The 17,769-nt window shown below is 37.6% G+C and overlaps 1 protein-coding gene across 1 annotated transcript in view; it reads right to left on the reverse strand.

Annotated features, from left to right (window-relative positions):
* Positions 1-17,769, reverse strand: part of IL1RAPL2 (interleukin 1 receptor accessory protein like 2) — an 809,106-nt gene that overhangs the window by 154,366 nt on the left and 636,971 nt on the right. The window lies entirely within an intron of this gene.

A 17,769-nucleotide genomic window follows, 5' to 3' on the forward strand; every position in this document is an offset into this window, starting at 1 on the left:
CTTCAAGCTCTCAATTTGTGATTAATCTATCATCACTACACTTAAAGAGAATAGGGCACTGACTCTCATTTCAGTACACCTACCAAATCCAAAATGTTTTAATCTGAGACCAGTCATAAAATGTTGCTAATGTAGCTATGCAAAAATAGTGCTGGCCCCAAAGGAGCAAGTTTAAACAGACATGAAGCTATCAGGAAGACATCCTTAAATGAGAATATACTGGTCATTCCCATGGAAAGAGTATATCTGTAAGTTAACATAAGTTGTGCCTCATAAACAATCATCCAAATACCATTATCTTAAAACAGCAAAGGTTTATTATTATTTAGCTTATTTAGGTTTCACGTACAATGTAGGTTAATGGAGTGGAGGCTCTGTCCATGGTAATCACTAAAAGACTCAAACTGGAGGAAGATCCATTTTGAAAAGTGCTTCCACCAAAGAAAGATAATTGAAAGGCTGAAGCTAAGCATTGGCAATTAAATGCTTCCACCAAGAAATGACATGTGTCACTTCTGTTAACATTTCTATGGCCAAACCAAGTCATATTGACCACACTTAATTTCAGCTGGACAGGAAAGTGCATTCCTACCATACAGCTAGAAGAACTGAAATATTTCTGACAGCCTTACTGACTGCCATAGAGTATAAGACTGCAAATCATGTGACCAGAATTTCAGATTTAATTATTCAGTTAGATATGCAACTTATAGTTTTTAAACTAAATGTGCTCCATAATTTTCCACACTGGTTTGTTGTGAGGATCAAAGAGGTAATAGAAAATGAAAAGTATCAACCATTAATCAAATGTAATTTTAAATTATCCATAATTTTATGATGAATTATTTTATTTAAAAATAGGGGCATGAATGCTTCTTATGTAGGCAGAGTGTAAAAACTCAATTTGTGGGAATTTGGAATGGCAATCAAATAACAGCAACCATTCAGCAATAAATTACTATTTATAAAAAGTATATACACAATCACTTCCTTGAAATGGTATGAGATCTGACTCTCCATAAAAAAATGAAAATGCTGCCAGTGTAGCTCTGGGGTTAGTGGCATGCTCTAGAGATCCAGGGTTTGTGTTGACAGCGGGCTGGATGCAATGCCAATTATTTCATTCATTTAACAAAGGTTGTAGCCACTCTCACATTCAGATGATTTTTTTTTTTAAGCCAGCATACCATGCATTGCAGTAATGAAAAGTATTAATTCAATGAATTGCTGCAATTACAATTGGCCATAATTAAAATTCACCCAGTTGGTATCTACTAGACTGACAAGAGTAGGGGAAAAGAGTTTAGGAGTTTAATAAGGTGGTGGTAACCAAGAATTCCCTTGTTGCTTCTCTGAAGGAGCCAAATAACCATCAGTATTTTAAATATGGCAAACTTCAGGGATGCCTAAATGTTGTTACAAATACTTATCAGTCACATAAAATGCCAGGACAGCCTCATCTGTGTCCAATGACACTTCCACAAAATTTTCCATCACCCGGGGTATTTTGAGTTACCTTAAAAGATGTCATAAGATTCTAATAAGAACACTAAAGTAAGGGGTTTTAACTGTATTCTGATTTTTTAAAAAATAATAGCTTTATTGATCCATAACTCGTATACCTGATTTTCTTTTTAATATACCTGTGCTATATGACATATTGAGGAGAGGCAGAGAATGTCACAAAATCAAAGTTAGGGTTATAGGGGATACTGCTTGAAGAAAGGAGGATATCACCACTCACAATTTATCTTCTTGAGCAAGGCTTCTTTTTCCTGACCAGGCAGCAATAACAGAAAGCAATGTGGTGACTGCTGTGTTTATGCTTGTTATTTTTATTTTTGTCTCTGTTCCTCTGTGTCTCTGACTTTCTCTCTGTCTCTCTCTCTCATACACACACACACACACACACACACACACACACACACACACACACACACACACACACACAGAGTTTTAGTGGTTTTATTATCTTCTCCTATTCTCCTATTTATATGATGTTAATATGCCCAGGGGCCTGGAAGCAGAGCCTACCCTTTGTAATACTTAACAAATGAGTGAAATTACTGAAGAGGAGTGGCTCCATGAGGGCAACTTTCTGATTTTTTTTTCTTTTTTAGGGCTTTATTTTCCTTTCAAGAAAACTCTCCACAAATCCCTGGATAAATTCCATAGGCTATAGATATTTAGAAAAAATTTCCTGGCAAAAAGTATGAAATTTCTAATGCATCAATAATGTTTTATTTAACAAAGTCTGTAAAACTTTCCAGGCTAAGAAAATCCAAGGCAAATTGACAAATGAGATTTTATATATCAGTCGTCCAGATTCACCCACTAATAATGGTATGGTAGAAGATACCAAATAATTCAGAATGACATAATCCACTGCAGTGGAATTAATAATTCAAATGTAAATGAACTCTTCAGAAGAAAGGGGGGAAAAAAAGATAGGCCATTACTCAGAGATCTATACCTTTGGTAAGATGCTGTTTTATTTAGCTGGAAGTCCTCTTGTCCTCTTGTGTTCTTGGTATAATTCTCCACTGGGGGTCTGGCTCATCTCTAATCCTTAAAATAAATTATTCTGATTTTCTGCTAGACCCATGGTTTACATATGTGCACTGTTTGTGTATGAATGTTCCCTGCCGTGTGTCAAGAGTGTGGAGAATGCTCATGCCTTCCATAGTCCATGGGCCTCAAATCTAAGCTACTTTCCTCATAAATCTGCAGCTCTAGCCTTGAGGGAATGTTCTGCTCTGGTTTCATGCTTAGTGAAGTGTTTGATTCATTGAGTCGTATCTTTCTATCTGTATCACTCCATCCCTTCCATTGTCTTGGATACCTAGTATGTTTTAAGTTCTGAATCTTAGGTGCACCCCCCCCCAACTCCCAACAAGAGCTAGCCTTAAAGATTCCACTTAAAAAATACTTTCAAAATTGAAGTAAGCAATTTTCTCCCTCTCTCTCATCTCTATCTGCGTTTCTAGAGCTATCAAATTAGATAATTTCAATTATTTGCTGCACCCCTTTCCTCAAGGAATCTACTCAGCCAGATCAACTAGAAGATAGTTCCTCTGGAAATATCTGGGGCAGAATAGAAGGACATTTGCAGAATAGATGCTCAGAGAGATCATTTCATCCAGGCCTTTGACATCAGGTTGCTGTGAAATTATTTGGGTCTCTCAGGATTATTATATCTCCCCTTGAAGATCTACATAGTTTCCATCCGGGTGTTTCATTGTAGTCTATTTCACTAGAATAGCTAAAAAAATCTTCCTTATATCCCATTTAAATATTTTTTATTGTAATTTTATTCTGTTTCCTTGTTTACTCTTCTGCACAGATGGAAATGAAATACTAAAAATTTCTAAAAATTTCTTATGCACGCAGACATTATTTTTGGGAAACTGGACCATAGTCTTTATTTCTGGTTAAACTGGAAGGGTATTTGTCTTTTGATTGTGTTAAGAACTTCAAAAACTCAAGTTCACTATTTCCCAAAATGATATAAGTCAGCCTTCCAAACAAGGTACAGATATGAAGAATGTGAAGTCCTCTGAATGAATTAGGTAGGTAGTGAAAGGCAGAAACTTATAGGTACTTAAAAACTGTGGCCAAGAAGCACAGTGAGAGAGATGGCCACATGCAGATACCCATTTCTAGAGCCCTTTTCCTGTCCAACCACTTCTATGCAACGTGCCCTCTTGAGCTTCATACTAGACTTAGGCACCAGGCTCTTCCTGGGTGGCTGCCATTAAGAATATACATGTTCCATTTGTGAAGTTGACAATGGTTTTATTTCTCTAAGAAGACTTCTCTAAACAAAGCACTTTGTTTTGTTTTTCCCTTGTCTCGCCTCCATCCATACTGGCTCCCCAACCCTTGGACTCCTGCTCCATTCCCATGTGAATCACTACAAGCCAAGTTAGGATGGCAGCTCTCAGATTCTGAAGCTGACATGACACTCTGAAGAACTTCACCAGCCAAATTACTCTCCATAGATTGCTTAATTTGTGCAACATGTTCCATAATCACATTTTTCTCCCGACTACCCTACAACCTTTCTATCTCCTTATTTCTTTGCCCCATTTCCTTTCCGTTGCTGACAGCAGGTGGTCAGTGGTGTCTTGGAAAGAAAACCTGGCACCAATTCAACCCAAAGCAGAAGAAACTGTGATTCAATTAACTGTTATTTGCCGGGTATAGACTTTTATGGGAGACTAGGCCTTTCCAAACTGACTGCATAGATGGCCAGGGCTCGGGGTGGAGGTATAATGTGGGAAAGCAGTACAGAGACAGCAGTATCCAGATTTACAGCCACACCATGTCAGTCCATTAAAAGTCAACTGGAATTTTCTGTACTTTGTTTATAAATCGAAATTAAAATTCCTGGAAACACTGATCAAAAGATTTACGGTTAAAATGGCACTGCATCCATTTTAAAGATGGGTCACTGGTGAGAGCAGATGCCACAGATGTCCCTCATAGCAAAATTGAAAAATACACACCAGAATAGAATTCCTTGGTTTCTACGTTCTCAGAGCCTATGTACTTACCAAAAATCTCCTAAAATCAACTTTATTCATAATTTATTTATATTTAACTTTCAGTTCTAGTTCCATTTTCAACAGACAATGGATTATAAGCCCACTGCCTGGCTCTAGAGAGCCAAAAGTGAATTTCAACGGATTCTCTGCTCCCCTGGCTATATTCTAATATGAACTATATTTTCCTTTAAAAACACCAATTTTCCCAACACCTACTGAATTCACAAACACCTAGTTCTCAAGGATGTGTAAAGTTCTAGAAAGTTTTTAGGAAGCAATAGCCACTGACATAGTAATTGACACCTAAAAAAAATGGAGGCTTAAAAGATTTACCTGAAGAATACAGATGATAGAGCTGGCTGGTCTCCCACACAGGGATTCCTTCACTTACCCTTTGTGGGGAGCCACGTAAGGCCCTGTTAAAGACAGAACAGGCTACTCTCTTTGCTGCTTTATTTGTTTGTCTAATATTCAGCAAAAAACAGTCCTTGTATGTGGGGAAAGAATACGGGGGTGAAGAGAACGGCAAAGCCAAGCAGAGCAGGCATGGGGTCAGAGGCAGACTTGCTGCTTGTCCAGAATAATGAATGGGTGAGTTGTCCCCATCCCACAAGTGATCTGACCACATCCTGGCTTCTCCGTACCACACAAAGGCTATGACATAAGACAAGCACTGCTACATTTGGCTTTCTTTGCTAACACTGCCCATCAGCCTATTATTGTGACATTCCAACAGTGTTACTACTATACTATTAGAAAGGGAAAGGTTGGCAGGCGCGGCATAGCTAGTTATTTCATTAAAGTTGACAGCTTTATATGTGCTTCTGAAGGAAAAAAACAGTTATCAAACAACTACATGCTAGTCCTCAAATATCCAAAGGGTCTTAAATTTTCCTTCATGGCTTTACCAGGTTTACGTGTCATGTTTTCCTGGAGCACCTGATTCAATGACAGTAGCAGTTATAGAAAATGATGCACTGTTCAAGGGCTACTTCACTTATAAAATACCAGGTCTTGGGGAGAAACTAGATATGCCGATCCTTAAACTCCCCAAATCATAGAAACTCTGGAGCATCCACTTAACTTGGTGTGGGCGAAGAGGCTGAAGATGAAGATGTCATTAAAAGTTCCTTAAGCCACTGTCAGTTCTGGCCCTCCAAACCTACTAAGTCATTATTACCTGTCTCTCTTTCCTTCTCACTTTGTCTCCACGTAGTTCACTCTGGATTTCCTTGCCTTTATTTTTCTCTTAGGAGACAGCATGGTATATTGAAAACAGCATGGACTTTGGTGATAGACTGACCCAGATTTATAATCTTGCTTCATTGTGGCCATGAGATCCTGGGCAGTTTGCTTAGCTACTCTGTACCTCTACTTTCTCACCTGAAAAGTAGGTATGCTTATCAGTACCTCATAGTTTTGTGGAAAGGATTAAATAAGACTGTATGTGTAAAATAGCTTATACATAGAAAATACTTGAATGTTAATCATTTTATTTCCCCTTCTCAGTCTGTGCTCTGTCAGGTATCTCCTTTACTCTGCTTCTTTTAGCATAATCCTGCTGGTACCTCACAGGGCCAATGGCACAGTGTGCACATCCCTCTGCTTTTACATAGAGTCCAAAATATCAAGTATCACAGTGATTCCAAGCACAGGATTTGGGGCGAGACTGCTCAGGTTCAAAGCCCAGCTCTGTTACTATCTGTTTTTCCTTAGTCAAGTCATTTAACTTCTCTCAGGCCCAATCTCACCCTTTGTAAAACAAGAATAATAGTCTTACTCCACAGGATTTTGGTGAAGACAGAATGAGTCAATTCACGTTGCTGGCACATGATAGGTGTTCAATAAATGTGCATTGTTAAAAATCAAATGTTACCTTATTATAGAGGCCTTCTTTGACTACCTATTTAAAATTGCAGCTATTATGACCCAGCAATTGCACTCCTGGGCAGATATCCAAAAACCACAAAAACACTAATTTGAAAAGGTACATGTACCCCAATGTTCATAGCAGCATTATTTACAATTGCCAAGATACAGAAGCAACCTAAATGCCCATCAACAGATGAATGGATGAATGTATATATATATATATATACACACATACACACACACACACACACACACACACACACACACACACACACACAATGGAATACTACTCAACCATAAAAAGAGCAAAATTTTGCCATTTGCAGCAACGTGCATGGACTTGGAGAGCATTGCGCTAAGTTAAATAAGGCAGACAGGGAAAGATAAAGACTATATGATATCACTTATATGTGGAATCTAATAAATTTAACAACATAGTGAATATAACAAAAAAGAAACAGACTCACACAGAGAATAAACTAGTGGTTACCAGTGGGGAGGGAGGAGCAATTTTGGGGTAGAGGAGTGAGAGGTACAAATTATTGGGTGTAAAATAGACTACAAGGATGTATTGTAAAACACGGGGAATACAGCCAATATTTTGTAATAACTGTAAATGGAGTGTAACCTTTAAAATTGTATTAAAAATAAAAAAATTAAAAATCACATTACTAAAAAAAACAAAATTGTTGCCATTACTCTTCCTTTCCTTTCCCTTACCCTGCTTCATTTTTGTTCTTAATCACTATCACCAACTGTTTGCGTATTTACTTATTTTTGCCTCACTCCCTCTACCACTAGAACATTACTTCCATGAGAACAAGCTCTTTATTTTCTTTAATCCCCAACACCTAGAAGAGCCCCTGAAACATAGTAGGCACTAAATAAACATCCACTGACTGGATGAATGTATTCTACATAAGGCATTCCAGTAAGAGGAGAATCTCAGCTCCTTCAGGAGGAGGGAGGCCATAACCTGACTGCAGGAGCCTTCCTATTGTCTTTTTAGGAAGAGCATCCTGAAAGCTGAGCTAAGCCCTCCGGGTGACTGGAACACTTGATTGTTTCTCTTAAGTGCAGCCATAAACTCCTGCTTACCTGGCAGCATGGCTATGAGGCCTGTAATTAAGTTCCCTAAGTTGTCTTGTATTATGTGGCTTTACAAAAAAATTCTGCTTCCTTTAAATTCTCTTCCCAGGTAATAAAAGATTTTTAAGTGGTTTATCACTTTAGTAGAGTAACACTGGCTCTCAAATCCTGCCTTTTCCTTTTTAGTGGTACACTACCAAAGCAGATATGACAGGTCAGTGACAGTCAGAGCAACTCTATGCACAATGCGAGTGAGAAGCGAGAGGTTCAAAGCCAAGTAGTTCAAGCCAAGTGCCTCCGGCCATCTCCATTGTCCGTATCTACTTGTAAATCACAGGAACACGGAAGTGCTACTCACAGTCGGCTTGTTTTCTATTCTAACCCTGAGAGCTTCTGTTGAACATCTTACCTGGCTGGGTGTTGTCCATTTGGTATTTGTGAATCTTTTCCATCTTCTGATGTAAAACTCTGCATTGTCCCCAAAGCTCCCCTTATGCTTATTTCTGCAGAGCACTATTATTTATAAGAAATACATTGTAGCAAAGGGCAGGAGAGAAGAGGGAATTAGGCATTAGCTCAGGGAGAAGCCAGGCTATTGTGCAGTGGCAAAATGAAGCAGAGGCACACTATTTACCAAATTGTGAGAGGAAATAGCTCCGAGCTTTAGCATTACTCATATATGCTTTATATGCATGACCTTCAAATGGCAGTAATGAATATCGCTTTTCTTGTTGATAAATATTGATTACTCTGTGCTAGTGGGAATCTGAAGTCCATTTGGATTTGATAACTACCAGCTGTGACTTATTAAGAGGCGACATGCCCCTCAGCGTGTTTGGCTGCTTGGGTAACTCCTGTTCTTACCCATTCACCAATTCTAGGCCAGGGCGTTCAAAGCACATATATATCAAAGAAGATTTCTGCCAGCACTTCTTCACTTTAGACCTAACTCCCCAGGTGAAGCTGAATCTTAATGGCTTCTGAAGGCGATCCGTGGACATTGATATTTGCTTGGACACATCCTTATTAACTGTCAACAACCATATGTTAGTGAGCGTATGGTACAAGGGTGTCCCAGCCACTTGAGTACTGTTACACCTTATTTTCAGGGTCCATGCTGTGGGTCATTTTAGAGGTCAAACATTCTACTGCTGACATTTTTCTGGAGAATAGCATTTCTTTGTAGGTTTAAGACTGACATGCTTTGGGGTTGATGGATTCTCCGGCTCAAGTGAATTACAATGAGCTGACTTCCATAATGTCATAGATCAGCCATGAAATAAAAAGCAGCGTACTTAGAACAAGCCTGAAAGGAAATAAAACTCTGGGGCCCTAAGAAGTATCTGCTAATAAAATTGGGAAGCTTCCCTCTAGAGTCTGCGTTCCCTTTCTATTTCTGCTTCTCTTGTTTGATTTCATGGACAATATGGTGTTTATGGTGGGGGTCTTTGCTCTATTTTCCCTTGTTGGTGGTGATGATTTTGAGATCACCATAGAATATGATAAGAGAAGGGAAAAGAAAGAATGAGTATAATGCCCATGAACAAGAGAAAGGGACAAAATAGTGCCATTTTTTTTACAGGGCATCAAAACAACATTTGAAAAAAAAGGTGTTTCTCTTCGTACAGTAGGATGGAGAATGAAGTGTCAGAGATTTGATTTTCAGGCAGTGTACTTGATCAAAGTACTTACTAAGTGAGTACTTACAAAGTACTTACTGAGTTCACAGTGAACTCAGTAAGGTTTCTCTTCATACTGACAGCCTGACTGTCTTTCACCTTTTTCTCTCCCTCTGGAATCCATACTCCACTCCTTCTTTGGGCTTCACTCTGTACTGATCTTTTCCTATCAAAACCTGCTAATGTCTTCATTTTCACTCAGCTACAGATGACTGATAAGAGTGTGGCATGTTCCCTCTTCCAGGAAAACTTCTGGGTAAAGATCAATGGACTAAAGTGAAAGGGGACAATCTCTGGGAGTAAGGCCAGGCATCTAGACAAAAGTTGAGGAAAGACTGAGATGCATGTGTAGACCCCAAGTGGATATCAATATCTTCCTTGTTCCCTTGAAATCCTACCAGAGAGTATATTTTACTCTAAGCTGGCCTGGCTCGGGAAAACAAAGTCTTCATGCAGATTCCTGAAGAGGTTTCCTTCTTTAAACATGTGGGAGAGATCTCAGCTTGAGTCTTGTTACGGCCACTTCTAGAGATCTGGCAAGCTGGGATGATTATGGTGAACTACTGGAGTTAATTTGCATGGGGGCTGAAGAAAGACAGAGAGTTTTGCCCAATTTTTGCACAGGTTCCTGAGAAAATAGAGGGAAATGGAGAGGCCATGCGATGTCTGGTGTCCCATCTAGCCTCAAGGATTATTGTCTGAGTCCCACAAAGAGCAAAACTTCAGACTGAATACAAAGGAGCTATCTTTACAACAGCAACGGGGAAAGATAGCAAAACAAGCAACAATGCTTCAAGGCCCAACTGAAAAAATGCTATAGACTGCAGTTATACAGTTACTCTGCCCCCATTTTACCCAGAATAGCTCTGATACAGTGAAAAGTTAAAAAACACATTATTTTGGCTCTTCACAAAGTTTGCTACTTTGAAAAGCACAAGAAGAGATCATCCTGAGCAAGGAATCATGGTACCACAAAATGTCATGGCAGTGCAGTGAAATTTTCAAGTGTCTTCTTGGGGAACAGATACTGACCAAAGGTCTGAAATGGATGAAGAAAAAATACTGTTTTTGAGACACATCCGGGTATCCTCCTGTATAACTGGGTGATACTTTGTGGGAGAGAGTCAAGAGATCCTGAAATACGCAAATACAAATAATAAGATAGTGAGAATGGCACTGATACTACAGTTCATGTGACCTCATCTGTAACCACTGGCTGGAGAGGTCTGAAGTTGTCACACTGCATAAACAAAGTTGGCTCTACCGATCCAGAACTTGTCCGGTGTGCATCTGAGTTTTGTTTTTTCTATTTTTAGCAATGAATATGACTTTCTGCCTAAGAATCTACAACCTCTCAGTTGTAGATTTTGGTCGAGTCCACACCTGTGTCAGAGCCATCCTTGTGGAATAGCATAAAGCTAACTGGCCCTTTTAAGAATTAAATTCATAGCCTTGACCTCATTAGTATGTTCCAATCATCTGAGTTAACTGGCCATGATCCTAGAAATATTTTCCTTCTGAACTCTAGAAACTCAATAGTCTCAGGAATGTGATAAAGATAAGTTGGGTTATGAGTAAAAATTAGAAGACTCTGAGTCAATGGCTTTAGGCCTAGAAGAGGCAATGTAAAATGAAGATAAATGTCTGCTCTGGGCAGGGATTAAAAACTGTACCAAGAGATAGAGTGGAACCTACACCCAGGGAATGAAAAAATGTAAAGAAACTTGAGGTAAACAGATTTAATTATAACACAGACTTCCTAAATCCATTTTCTGTGATTATTTGTTATTATTCTTAGGAGCTGATTAAGCAGTAGCAGATGTCACTAATACACAAATCTCATTACACATGTAAAATGTGTTCAGTGCATAGAAGAAGACCATGATTAGAACACTTCTGCAAGATACTGCTAACTACTTCCTATTTGATTTAAAAGGAAAATTTTACTTTAGGTTTCTGAAAGTACATAAAGTTTCAGTCCAACCTTAGGTCACTTTCTGGGAAATTATGAAACCAAATTGAGGTTGTCCTTTTTATTCAAGTGCACAACATTTAGAATGGGAAAATAAATATTTAACAAAGTTGGCCTTTGCCTTAAAGAATAAAGGGAAAAAGTAAATTGGAGTGGAGGGCATTATTCCTTTCTCGCCAGTCCAGAAGTTGCTTCACTTAAACAACATTCTGAAATAAAGGTAATGTAGAAGGAAGATTGTGAGATAGGTCTTTTCTGCTATGAGGTACTATTTATAGATAACATCAGAGTACCTGAGTAGTGCTTATCATGGGCCAGGCATACTAAGTACTTTGCATGTGTTCACTAGCTACCACAACCCTATGAGGCAAGCATGACTATATCCCCACTTTACAGTAAAAGAAACTGAGATTAAAAAGATGTGACAAGATTTTCCCAAGGTCATAGGACCGATAAGTGGTACAACTGGGACTTAACTCCAGGCAGTTTGATCCCAGAGTCCATGCTGTTAACCACCACACCACACTGTTCCTTAGTACAGGTGAATGAAGTTTCTGGGTTGTAAATACTCAAATATGCAGAATTACTTTATCAGTTTGAATGGGGAAATACCTTTAATAAGAATACATATTAAATATGAGATAAAACATTCCAAAGACATTTTATGCATGTTTCCTTAACTTCCGAAATAAATTTTTTTAAAGGAGTGCAGATTATTAGCAAGTCAACAGTTTTATAGAATGCACAGCAATTTCCTATGAAAGCATAACATACTTTTCTAGTGTCATGAACTATTCAAAACTATGTGAATTTCCAACTAGAACCTTTTTAGTTGCAGAGTTGGTGGGAGGGCTACTCTTCCTAACTCTTATTCCGCATTGAGATACTCCTTATATAAGCTTCGGTGACAAAAATGGACAATTATGTTAGTGTTTGAACTTGTGCTTGAGGATGGAATTAGGAAGGGAGCCCTTTGTATTGGTTCCCTTCTATTTCAGGGAAAGGGAGCAGCATGAACACTGTAAAGGAACAGTATGGTTTGTCGCTCAAATTAAGTGGTATTCACAAGACCTACTATTGAATTAATGGAGACATAAGCATCAAGAAGTTGTTTCCATTCCCTAAAAGCTGTTAACATTTGTATTTACTCAAATCAAATCAGATTTACTCAGATCAAATTCACGATCTGGCAGAATGTAATATTTGTGTCAGAAAATATTACTTCTTTTGGGATCTCCCCGAAAAGAAAAAGAGTTGCTTGCTAGGATTACACTGTATTATTCCAGTCTCTCTTTATTTCATTTAATAGGCTTTGGGGCAATGGTCTCTCATCTCTTTGGAAATGTGACAGCTCACCACTAACGGCAATGATGGAGAAGAGGAGGATTGTGAACAGACAGATCTAAATTTAGAACATCTGCAGGACGACTCTCTAAATCTTCTCTAAGCCCCAGTACACAGTATGATATCATTCATTTTTCTAAAATGCTACAAAAAGGCTTTTGACATCAAACAACCAGATGATAAACAAACATATTACTATGTGAGAGATCAAAAGGAAATTTTATATAGCCCTATGGTTTGTAGCACTAGGGCAGAAAGGCCATATGAGGCAGACCACTATTTTATGCACTTCCCTGATTTTCTAAAGTAAAGAATGATTTAGTAGTAAAGAGAGATTTTTGCTATCTCATGTTTCCTTATTATCTAATTTATTTTCCACATTTATTTCCATAACATTTACTTAGTAAATTATTTCAAATTTTATTTTGATGGCTAAAAAGAGCTGAGCAAATCTTCCATTAAACATTAGTAATGTGGTGAGCAAAATAAAAGCTAAAGACTGAACCTTTTATAGTAAATGCTAATTACCAGGCCAGTCACACATATGTCTGCAAATTTAAACAACATTTGAGATTATTATTATGAGTAAAAAATGTTTTGCATGTACAATAGTGTTTATCAACAGAGACTACATTGCAAACAATGAAATGAGGGGCTTAATGGAGTATAGTAATTCACATGCAACTTGGATGGAATGATGATATTTGGGGTGGGATGATGGTGTTGGGGATGCTATGATGGGGTTGGAGGCAGGCTGCATTATTTTCATTAAAAATCTCAGGAGAAAAGAGCAGCTTGGCGTGAAGGCTCATCAAAAGATGGGGTTTTGTGTTCTAATTCCATTTCTTGATTGCTGGATGACCTTGAATAAATGTCTTAAATCTTGGCTCTCAACTTCCCTGTGGGGGAGGGGGGACATTAAGTGGTGGTACTATTAAGTAGTTGTAGATAAGTCATGTTATTTTTTTAAATGCTTCACAAGCACGGAGCAAAAACCTAACAAAACAATTTCAGATAGGCCAAGGGAAAAAACAAATGTACAAAACTTGTGGTAATGGCCCCCTATGACATGGCAAAACTTGACAATATAAACACAACGGTTATTAACTATATTAGCTCTTTTATATAAAGCTCATTCCTAAATTGAGGTGGGGTGAGTGGTAGATAATGCCTCTAGTATAGAGAAGAAAAAACTAAATGACGAACACAATCTTGGCCTGTTTGATCACTTCTTTGCAAAGGCCTCTGAAGTCCAAATTATTTTACTGCTTGCTGACTACTAATGGTACATAATGCAAAAGAGAGATGAATAAAATAAGACCTGAATTTCAAGTTCACAAAGGTCTGAGGCTTGCTTTTTAAAAGAGGATTAAAAGGCCCTGTTCTCCATCTGGAACTCCAAACAATCTTTAAGACAAAAGACCAACTCTCTCAAATGTTTAGGTACACAATGAGGAGAACAGAATATACCTCTAATTTGAAGCTTTATTCTCAAAAGCTTTTCTCAAAAGCCAAAACTTCAGTGTAACCTCACAATATGGTATGGGTTTGGTTGGACAAGGGAAGGACTGTGTAGAAATAAGGTACTATAAGACACTTAGAGCTCATCTATATTTCAACTAATAAGAAACTGTTATTGTCTGAAATACCCTTTGATCAAATTGAGACTATCAGGAGACCAGATGTTATGCTAAACCATAGAGGGAAGCCATCACTGAAGTATGACCGAGAGCTTTCAGAATGGCTCCTTGGGAAATACGCTTCTGGCCCTGAAGAGGTAACTGGTACTCGTCTTACTCTCTTGCCACAGAAAACAAGGGAAGTGTATAAAAGATAGGGAATAACTGTTTACAAGTATTGGGTTAACAGGCAACACAGGACTTTGATACCCTGGCTTGCTGCCTGGGGGAATTTTTTGAACAGCAGAGCAGGGCAAGAGAACTCAAGCTGAAGATGGTAATCTAGCTGAGTTGAGGAAACAGAAATTGACATTTGGAAGGACTGAAGTGGTTAGGATTTGCAAGGCAGAGTACTGGAGAGGATGGAGCTACTCAGAAAAATAGTCCCACAAATCTGCTAGAGGACCCTCTTTTTATCTTTGTCATAATACTAGGCTGCACACGCATAGGGTAAAACTCTAGAAGGCTAGTCAAAGAACAACTAACCAGAGAGCTGTAAGCTGAACAGCTCCCAAAACTCACACAGGGTTATAAAATGTTTGAGTTCTGATCTTACAGAGTGGAGAAATATCATTGAATGTCTAGGGCAATCAGTAGAGAGTGTAGAAGGGTCTGGACTTAGTAGTAATATGTCATGACTAACTAGAAACAAAATTAGTCAATAGAAATGCACCTCAAAATGATAGAATGATAGACTTATCATACAAAGACTTCAAAACAGTTATTCCAAATATGATCAAGGACTTGAATGAAAACATGAACATAATGAAGACAGAAATGAAAAAATCTATAAAAAGAACGAAATACAACTAGACCTCAAAAGACTGAAAATTCACTTGGGCTTAATAGAAAATTAAACGGAAGAAACACAGAACAATGAACTTTCAGACTGAGCAACAGAAACTATCATAACTAAAGGACACTGAAGAAAAAAGCTGGAAAATTTGAACAGATCATTAGTGACCTGTGAAGCAGTATCACACAGTCTAATATATGTGTGATTGTTTATAAAGTGAAGGGACAGAAAAACTACATGGAGAAATATTGGAGGAAGTTTTCCAAATTAGATTAAAAATAGCAACCATAAATTTAAGGTCAGTGAATACCATGTAGAATAAATCAATGAGAAAAAATTTTAAGCAGCCAAAGGGACACAAAAGTTCCTTGACCTCAAAGGGCATTGTCTCTCTAGAATCCTTGGTTAAAATGTAAATACTTTTTTTCCCCAGCTTTACTGAGTACAGTTGACATATAACATTGTGTAAGTTTTAGGTGTAAAACATGTTGATTTAATACACATATATTGTAAAATGATTACAGTCATTGCATTGGCTAACACCTCTATTAGGTCACATAACTATCATTTCTTTTCATTTTTCGGTGAGAACAGTTAAGATCTAGTCTCTTAGCAACTTTCATGTATATAATACAGTATTATTAAATGTAAATAGTCTTGAGGAAAGAGTACATTATGCATGTCACACTACCTTGTGAAGGAGTTGAGGATTATTTTGAAAAAGGACATCTATTATAGGGTAGGACCTTTAGGCAATAGGAGACAAGTTAGACAATATGAATATGCCGTGGTGTGTGAAGCAACCCAGATGATGTCTTACTAAGAGGGAAGGTGAAAAGATACAGCAGACAAATTTTATCAACTTCAAAATTTGAGATGCAGGACGATCGTGGCTTCAGACTAAGAATCCTGGTTGGGGAACTCAGTGTTGAAGATAAATTTTTTTCAAAATTGGGAAAATACTTGCAGTCTTGGGGAGTTGGATTTCTAAGGTCAGTCCTATTGAGTTAGCTTATTTTCCCTTAGGCACTAAGCCTAAAATTTCCAAGTTTTACCCGCAAGTGATCAATGGTAACTTGGATAATAGAATACAAATTATATATTTGGGGTTGCTGCAACAGTGGAAGATTGAGAGAGAAATAAAATGTAATTTTTATATTTAAAATGTTTTGTTTTAAAAAACAAATTATCAATAGTACAAATATTGGTTAACTAAACTTGTCATTAATTTATCACATAGAGTAATTTAAAAAGAAATAGAAAACTTAGAGATAAATGTTACATAGATTTATTATTTAAACAAAGTGATTATTAATCATCTTGACTTAATTGGGACTTTCTTTTATATACTATTAGGAAAATATATAACTTTTAAAAATCCCTAGGCATTGGCTCAGCCCACTCTAAGTCATTTGTAATTGGAGTTACAATTCCTTTTAGCTACCTTCTCTTTTTGCCAGTCTTAGTTGTTCTAAGTTGTTCTAGTGAGAGTTCCCTCTTGGTTGGTTTGCTTGCTGCCATCACAACATGACCCTCTTCAGGTAGTTTCTGTGGCCTGATACAGATGGCTCTCCACTTCAGGGTCCCTGCCAGCTAATCACAAAAAAGCTCCTAAAATACACTGTCACTCACTCTGGGACAGGTTTTTCAATAATTATCTCTTTTTTTTGCAACCATCCCATTATGGTTTATTTCTTCTCTAAGGAAGCTCTGATTAAGTGAGAGATCTTTTCCAGACAAGAGCTAGAGATCACTTATTCACATAGCTCTTCCATGGACATCTAGGAATGTCTACTAGGAAATTCTGGTTAAAACTGCCTCTCAAGGAATGAAGGTTATTTTTCTTCCCATGAATTGTTCAGAAAACAATATGCCAGATATCAAAGCATTATGATATATGATACATATTTTCATATGATATATATTTTTGTATGATACATACTAAAATTAAACCAATTAGAATACAAAGAATACTTCACCCAATTTAAACTTAACAGAACAAATTTTAAATTCAATAGTACTCCAACAAATGGTATGAGCCCTAATTTAAAGTTTTGCAGATGTTTAACAATTATAATAACATATTGATATTAATTATTACAGACATGTATTAAGGATGCAGCAGCAGTTAAAACAAGAAATTTCAATGTCTTAGCACAAAAAATAATTTTCCTACTTATTCAGAGACCCAGGTTCTGCTACCTTCAACACATGGGTTCCAAAGTCACTCTAGGATTCAGCATCTAGCCAGCAGATGGGGGAGTTGAGAGGACAGAATTGTATGGGAAGTTTCTATGTGCCAGATCTGGAAGTAACCTGCATCATTTCCATTCACATGCCACTGGCCAGAAATTCAGTCAAATGGCCATATCTAACTAAGGAAGGCTGGGAATATCTTCTATGTTCCAAGGAAAAAAAGGGAAGCAAATTCAATGAGTAATTAGACCATCTCTGCCACATACTGGGGAAAATGGAAGTGGTGTTGGTTACCAAGAAATGCTTATCACAGATTTCAGAATACAATATAACAAATATTTATTGAGTCCCTATTATGAGTAGGCACTGTGTTAAGTATCAAAAGAAAGTATTCAAAGAAAAACTAAAATCTACTTACTATCCTTCGTTTATTCATGGTACAGGGAGAGAAAACACATGTAAACTGATTTTTGCCATTCAAAGTGATAAATACGGGAGAAGTAAATATAGGGAATCAAGGATCTTGTCTCTAAAGGGAATTCTTCTCATTTACCATTTACCCACCCTTTAGCTCAGGAGAGATGACATTTTTCAC

Source organism: Camelus ferus, chromosome X (assembly GCF_009834535.1).
Source record: "Camelus ferus isolate YT-003-E chromosome X, BCGSAC_Cfer_1.0, whole genome shotgun sequence".
In the NCBI taxonomy this organism is placed as follows: Eukaryota; Metazoa; Chordata; class Mammalia; order Artiodactyla; family Camelidae; genus Camelus; species Camelus ferus.